This window comes from Typopeltis vanoorti, chromosome 24 (genome assembly GCF_054136105.1).
Source record: "Typopeltis vanoorti isolate ZY-2024b chromosome 24, IOZ_Tvanoo_1.0, whole genome shotgun sequence".
Taxonomy (NCBI): Eukaryota; Metazoa; Arthropoda; class Arachnida; order Uropygi; family Thelyphonidae; genus Typopeltis; species Typopeltis vanoorti.
In genome coordinates, this window is record NC_143572.1 from 63,211,781 (window position 1) to 63,220,454 (window position 8,674).

The 8,674-nt window shown below is 34.5% G+C and overlaps 1 non-coding gene across 1 annotated transcript; it reads right to left on the reverse strand.

The window, feature by feature from the left end:
• Positions 1-752: 752 nt before the first annotated feature.
• Positions 753-825, reverse strand: TRNAR-UCU (transfer RNA arginine (anticodon UCU)). The gene has a single exon. It is a non-coding gene; the product is annotated as a tRNA-Arg (tRNA).
• Positions 826-8,674: the final 7,849 nt, after the last annotated feature.

The following is an 8,674-nucleotide window of genomic DNA, read 5'->3' on the forward strand; positions in this document are numbered from 1 at the left end:
CACACACACAGAGCCCACCTGGTTCAACAACGACCCCCTCCCCATTATCACATTATGTTGCAAGCTTCCATGCTATATTTTTCAGACAGGAGTCAACAACAGGAAATAGAGAAACTAGTCGTCAAATCCAGTGCTCTATTGCCATATGCAGAAGAAAATTAAGCGAAATTTGTATATTTTGAATTACTCATAATACTATTGGTTACAATGAAAATTTTGGCAAACAATTGAAATTTCTTGCGACATCTTTTGATTTCTACAAAGCAATTTTTAAAAAAATTACTTTGTCGTTTTCATTGTGATTATGTAGAAATTATACATATGATAATTTTTGAGAAATCTTTTCGATTTATGCTCATATTTTGCTGCTTAACAAACACGTGCAAATTCTTAGACATACAAATATATTATATAATAAAATAATTTTAAAATTCGTAAAGGAAACATTAATTTTAATTTTATTTTTTTTGCAATTTCAAAGTGTTCTAGTTGTTGCATTGATTGGATTTAACGCTTCAGATCTTACAATTGACATTTAATATGATTGAATCTGAAATTATGAGAATTACATGTTGTAATAAATTTAGGTTACATTTCTGATAAAAGTGCTAATAAGTAAGGCGATACTGCATGAACCGTACAACTGGCTAAAATTTCAGAAATGGAAAAATATCATAATAATTGTATTATACTAGAATTAACCTCTGATAAAGAGCTCGTATACAAAGAAGAAGAAAATTAAAAATTATAATCATCCTTGGTGGGACTCGAACCCACGACCTTTGGATTAGAAGTCCAACGCGCTATCCACTGCGCCACAAGGACAAGCAGTTGTTTAGATCTATAATTTGCTAGTTTTATCAACGATAATTAAAAATATGCAAAACATTGTTATGGAATAAGAAATTAGACTATGCTTCTGGAAAATAGTAGGAAGATAATTAATCATTGTAATGAAATAAGAAAAATTATTATTATTATTATTATTATTATTATTATTATTATTATTATTATTATTATTATTATTATTATTATTATTATTCAGTGCGGAGTTATGATGTAAGCTTTACATGGCCAATTTAACAGGACATGGACAACTGTTCGACGGTCAATTGGGCGACGGAATAAAAGATTAAATATGCAATTCTATTCTGTTGATCTATTACTAGGTGAAAATGAGTTAAAAGAACAGTATAAACAAAAAAAAATTGAAAAATCTGGCTTATAATTAAGTTTATTTTTATTGTGTAGAATTACGAATTGTATTGAAGTTATATTGAAATTTCCCATAGAATTACGGTATAAACACAAAATTTGTAAAATCTCGCTTATAATTAAGTTTATTTTTATTGTCTGAAGTGAAGTATTTCTCAGCTTCACTGCGTAAGGTGTCTCGTTTGGCAATTTATCGTTTGGGCGTTTTGTGTGCGGTTATTTAGTTTAATACGCATTCGCAAGATATTTTGATTTCTATTAAACAGTAAGACTAGTTGTTTGTTTGTTCATTACATCGTTTCTGATATTTGTGTCAACGTTACAGTTACCACGTGCATAGAACAAGTTTCAGTAAATAAAAGGTATGTATTCAAAATTTATAATCTTAATCGTATACTAAATTGTATACGTGACATCTAAATTAATTTAAATAAATTTCAAACTCTTGATTATCTCTGAAATGAAACAAATTGCTAAGTACAATTATACAGAAGTATAGAAATGTTTCACTATTGATATGAATTTTTTCAGTACTATTTTTCAAATAGTACTGAAAAAATTCTTAATTATATCAATAGTGAAAACTTTTTTTAAATTTTATTTTTATATTTATATTTCTTGTTTCTATTCTTCAGAAATGGATAATTCAAGAATATTAAGTCAAAGAGACAAGGAAAAATATGCTTTAAATGGGTATCTTTATGTTAAAGACAAGATTGATAAGAAAGGTTCAATTTAATTTTGGCGATGTGAAAATAAAAACAAAGGATGCAAAGGTAGAATCTGGACAAGTGTCACTGATGGATCACTAATTTCTGAAAAACAGGAACACACATGTAGCAGTTCTGGAAATGCGGCCAGAGTAATAACGCAAGAAGTTAGTACAACAGCCAAAAAATTAGCGGATACGACAATGAGCAACCCATCACAAATCAGAACTCAAGTTCTACAAAATGGTTCTTCTGTGGTAGAAGGAATGCTTCCAAATTATAGCAGTCTGTGCAGAAATATTCAAAGAAGAGGATTAAAAAATTTAAAAGCCCCAATTAATCCTGATTCTAGGGAAACAATAATTATTCCTGAAGAATACTTAAATTATGAATTCGGTCCATCACAATTTGAACGTTTTGTGATGCGCAATTCGCTTTAAATTCAAAAATGATCACTTCGCTTGCTTTCGTTCCAGAACAAGATATTATTTACGCTATTTCTGAACTTGAGAATCATTTATCCAATGAATTTAAACCAATTTTAGAATGGTTTACGAACACATACATAGGTCGTCTAAGGAATAACAGAACCAGGGCTCCCCCGATTTTTCCCTGAAACGTTTTGGTCTGTGTACCAAAGAACAATAACTGGAAGCGATAGGACAAATAATTTTGCGGAAGCCTGTCATCGAAAACTGCAATTGAGCTTTGGCAGCAGCGCAAGTCATCCAAATTTATGGATTTTTATAAATGGACTACAAAAAATTCAAAAAATATATGATGTTCAATATGAAAGAGCAGTTGCAGGTTTTCAACATGAGCACAAACGTAGACTTTACGATGTGACCAAAGAATTTTGAAAAAAAGTTATTAATTACGATAGGGAAAATATAATAGAATATTTACGTGGTATTGCATATAACTATAATATGAATTAATAAATTCAAAAAAATTGTTTTGAATTTCATACTTTTTTTGTTTTAGTGTATATATGTAACATTTGTAAATATGTTTATTAATTACAAAATAATATTAATAAATGAATTTAAAAAAAACTATATTTTTTCTTTATTTTAATACTGTGCAATTATACCTTTTCATTTTTAAATCATTTCCGAACCACTCTTTTTAACCATCTCTTTCTTAAACGATCCTACAAATTTTGATTGAAGAGACAATAATATAAATATTTTATGATGATCTCTTAGTGTGAATTTTCTTAACCTCTCGGAAATAATGTCGCTTGTTTTACATGAAATTATTATTTTTTCCTTTAATTAATTGTTTTAGTCTATAAGCATGACATCTATCTTTTGACTTTCCATATAATATTATATTATAGAAAGTCAAATAATTAATAATTGATAATTTTTTTAATAGAAAGAGAGGATATTTAAAATCCATTCTTATTTTATAGAGGGAGCTTGTGAGAATACAATCCTTAGCGTCGTAAGATTGTATTTTCATAAGCTCTCGAGTCAATTTTCGATATTTTTCAATTCTCTACATATTAGGACTTGACACCAATGACTCATCGCATCATTGGTGTCAAGGACACATCTCAACATGTCTCCAAACATAATATAGATCCAATTATACTTACCGTAATTCTCCCACTAATAACAATAACAACCATCAACGCCATCTACCGTCCATCGCCACCACAACAGTATTTTTTTGTCTGTAAATTGCATGTTTTCTCAAGGACGATTTCCCTGTACACGGGATAAAAATACCCGAGTTTCTGAGAGAAAAACCCTGCTACCTTCGTATAAGACCGGCTAACTCACCTTCAGTTGAAATGTCCATACAGCGGGTTTGCTATAGCTTTTGCCGCTCGGCGGTCCCTGAGTTTGCCTCTCCTCTCAATACACACCAAAAATACTATAAAAAGTCAAAACGACGTATATGGTACCGCTCAAAAAGCCGCCCGGGGGGACTGTTTAACCCCCCCCTCTCCCAGCTACGCCACTGAATCTATATAAAGATCTCTTTCATCATGACAAGAATCGATATAACGACAAAAATATATATTGCTAAAAAAGGATGGATTTTAAATATCCCTATTTCAGTTCGTATTGCTTAGCTGAAAAGAAGCATTTTAAGCGATTTTTTCATAATTAAAGATAACATTTTAATTTTGATTTACTAATTAGTGGCTATTTACTTTTATTATTACCGTGTTGAAATTTTAGTTTAATAATTAATTAACAGTCCGCGCAATTAGCCTAGTGGCTTTGCGCTTCGCAACCATATGCCTGGCGAAAGAGTGTCCTAGGTTCGATTCCCGTCGGCGACGTGAGGAGCTCAAGGATCATCCGCAAACCACGGAAACCGGCCTTGAGAACTCAACACTACGGACATAAGATACACCGGGGCGTTGGACCTTATCCTGTTTACGGTTTGAGGTCAGATGATTAATAAATACACACACACACACACACACACACACATATATACATATACAGGGTGTTCGGGATAAATTTGACATATTTATAATTAATTATATTTTTCCGTAAGTTACATGTATTAACACACACTTCTCTTCATTTAAAAGTTTGGACCCTTCTTCATTCATATACAAGATGTCAGAAAGGATGGATAGCTGGAACCCACCTGAATCATGGAAGAGAATAACTTGTATCATGATGATTCGTGCCCGCCATCAAAATAAGGATATTACGACTGCTGCCCAATGCTCCCTGAATACAGTAAAAACAATCAGGCATGAACTAGAGACTTGCAATGGTGACTACGAGGATGTAGCAAGAAGAAAGATCCCTAGCAGACGATCTGATTGCGTTCGTACAGCAGAATTCCTCGCAAATCTGCAGGAACAGGTGTTGAAGAACCCTGGCATTGGAATTCGGGCTTTGTTCGTGGAGTTGCTAACTGTAGTCAAGCCCTGGATAACAAGGGTAGCCAATGGTAGGCCGTATGTATGGCAGCAGGATTCGGCCCCTTGCCACACCTCTGGGAAAAGTCAAAAATGGTTGTCTGAAAATTTCTACGACTTCACCAGTCCAAATGTTTGGCCTCCAAACTCCCCAGACCTTAACCCCATGGATTATTTTGTATGGGGCGCAGTTGAAAAAGACACCAATCGCACTTCCAGTAATACAAAAGCCCAGTTAATGGATAAAATTAAAACAGTTTTTGCGGCCCTTCCCAGGGAGACTGTAGCATCAGCTTGTTCGAGGTTCCGAAGCAGAATTGAAGCTGTGATCGATGCTAATGGTGGTTATTTTGAGTAAATCTTGTTGATAGTATTGTAATTAACTCTGCCTGTAATGTTTTTTTGTCAATTCATTAAATTTAATAGATACAAAGAAGATTTTCTTTTTCCTTACGAAACTGTCAAATTTATCCCGAACACCCTGTATATATATATATGCGTGTGTGTGTGTGTGTGTGCGTGTGTGTGTGTGTGTGTGTGTGTGTGTGTGTGTGTGTGTGTGTGTGTGTGTGTGTGTGTGTGTGTGTGTGTGTGTGTGTGTGTGTGTGTGTGTGTGTGTATTATTGAAATTTGGATTTACTTGGGATGTATACATTTATAAAATTAATTTAGGAACATAGACGTGACTAGAACCCGAGAAAGTATAACAAAAACCTTTAATAAATCACGACTAGTTTCATCGGTGTCCCAACTTCTTCAGGTGAGTAAGAAATAACACAAAACTTATAAAACTAACAAGGTTAAAAAACATGGACTTTCCATCTTAATAAAAAGAAGAAGAATAGTAACAGTCATATTTGAATAGGTGACCGCGTGCTACCGTTGGCATGAGTTGAAAGTGTACGACAGCTAATTTTAGATCGCCAGTACTGGACCACTGCGCTATGGGAATCAGGCAAATTGTAGCTTAGATTGTTGTTCAAGTGTGAAGGGTCCAGAACTATTTCTTTTGATTCGATAATTCTTCTTTCGAATTCATCCTTGCAAATATATAAATTAGTAGTGCGTCCCAATCAACTTGATGTGGCTGTTCTTCGAGGTTAGAGTTTGCCGAGAAGAGGACATGACTGGAAAGTGCGCTCGCTCGTGTTCTACTGTAAGAAATGTCACGTCTATGTTCCTCAAGACGAAGTGAAACAGATTTATCTGTCTGGCCAAAATAAGGTCGACCACAGCCGCACAAAACTTTATAAACACCAGGAAAATGCAGTTGGTTGTGTTTTGGTTTTGGTCGACTCAGAAAAGAACGAAGTTTTGGCAGCGTAGTATAGTCCGTCTTTATGTTGAATTTCTTCAAAAATCCTAGATAGTTTTGGGGTAAGAGAGCTGATAAATGGTAACTCTATATGAGTGATAGGGTTGGAATTATCTTCTTGTCGAGGATGATGGCGTGGTCTCAAACGTTTAGTGATGTTACGAGACGAATATCTATTATTTAAGAAGGTGTTTTTCAGGAAGTTAAGCTCTTTTTGAAGGTCTTCTTCTGTGGAAGTGAGACATCTTGCTCGATTGGCAAGGGTGGAGATGATGCCCAGTTTCTAAGGAGGGAAGTGATGAGAAGAGCCATGTAAATATCTATCACTGTGGGTGGTTTTTCGAAAAATTGAAAATTTAAGACAGTCAGGTAATCTGCTGATCTGTAGATCCAAGAAGGAGAAAACGCCGTTAATCTCTAGTTCTAATGTGAATTTAATGTTTTGATGTTGATTATTTAAATGGTTTAGGAAGTTTTGCAGTTCCTCTAAACTATGTTCCCAGATAAGGAAGACGTCAGCAATGTAGCGTAACCACAGTTCAGGTTTTAAAGTAGCTAAAGAAATAGCTTTCTCTTCAAAATCTTCTAGAAAAATGTTAGCTAAGACTGGGGATAGAGGGCTAACCTGCTAGTTTGTTTATATATTTTATCTTCATAGCAGAAATAGCCGGAATTGATGCAGTGAGTTAGAAGAGCAAACATTTTTTTTAGCAACCTTGTCCTTAAGAAGAGTCAGAACTTCATCTGTAGGTACATTCGTAAACAGAGACATGATGTCAAAACTCACCATTCTGTCAGAGTCTGTAAGATTCATTTTTTTTATTTTTGAGATGAAATCTTCAGAGTTTTTGATGAAGGAGGAGGAATTGCCAACTAAATGTTTTAAAGAAGCTGCAAGATATTTAGGCAGATTGTACGTAGGTGAGTCAATACCTTCCACGATAGGTCTTAAAGGAGTGTCAGCCTTATGGATCTTAGGCAAGCCGTACAACCGAGGAATGAGGGGATGGAGAGAGCAGAGAGATAGTCTTGTGAGTCTAGGAAGTTCAGAAGTTGATTTCAGAAGATTGTGTACGGTTATGAAGTTCTCTTGTTAATCTTTGAACGGTCGTCAGCTTTGTCTAAGATTACAGTTGCATTCCCTTTATCAGCAGGTAAGATAATAATGTTATTGTTGTTACGAAGTTGGTGTATTGCTTTCCTTTCTGTCGGAGATAGATTATCTGTAGAACGACGACTGTTGTTTATGGTTTTATCGTCGTTCCTTCTCCGACCTCCATTCCTAAGGAACTCTTTCTTACAAAAGTTGAAAAGGCAGCTGCGCAGTTACCAAAACAAACTGCGAATCTACTTAGGATCGATGCCATCTTTACCATAAACAACAGTTTATGGTAAAGAAAAATTATCGAATCAAAAGAAATAGTTCTGGACCCTTCACACTTGAACAACAATGTAAGCTACAATTTGCCTGATTCTTATAGCGCAGTAATCCAGTATACTGGCGCTCTAAAGTTAGCTGTCCCACACATTCAACTCATGCCAACGGTAGCACGCGGTCACTTATTCAAATATGACTGTTACTATTCTACTTCTTTTTATTAAGCTGGAAAGTCCATGTTTTTTACTTTGTTATTTTTATAAGTCTTTTGTTTTTTCTTTCTTTCTCTCTCTCTCTCTCTCTCTCTATATATATATATATATATATATATATATATATTTATATATATATATATATTTTTTTATTATTATATATATATATATATAATAAAAATCTCTGAAGGAGATATTGTATATTAGGATAACCAAGTTATTTTAACTCCTAATCCCAAGTAGGCAAACAATTAAGTTTGCGCCTAAAACAAAGTTCAAATCTGAAGATGGTACAACACCAGGGCAACTCATTGTAAAGGTGGGTAAAGCTCTGATCAATATTCTTAGTATTTTCCCATAATGTAAAGCACATCTCACTAGAAGATGTATACTGCAATGCATTATGGGTGGGTCACTACCCACAGGCAAACTTAATTGTTTGCCTAGGATAACCAAGTTATTTTATAATCCCAAGTAGGCAAACAATTAAGTTTGCGCTTGAAACAAAGTTCAAGTCTAAAGATGATATAACACCAGGGCAACTCATTGGAAAGGTGGGTAAAGCTCTGATCAATATTCCTAGTATTTTCCCATAATGTAAAGCACATCTCACTAGAAGATGTATACTGCAATGCATTATGGATGGGGTTACTAACCAGACCGGTTTCAACCTTTTTTGAGGTCTCCTCAGTGAGTAGCTAGATCCTAAATAGCAAGGTTTGTCCTTATAGTCCTTATAAAGACTGGCTTAAAGGGGCGAAGCAAGAATGCTTTTCATATTCCCCGTTATCTGTAGAGGACAGTGTAGGAATAAGGTGTTAATGAGCTATTGAAGCTCTGATCATGGCAGGAGGGTAACAGCAACAGCCGAACCTCAGTTAAAACTTCATTGGTACAGCATTGCCATCCATTACACTCCAAGGGTATTGGATTGTCTTGGTTCCAATC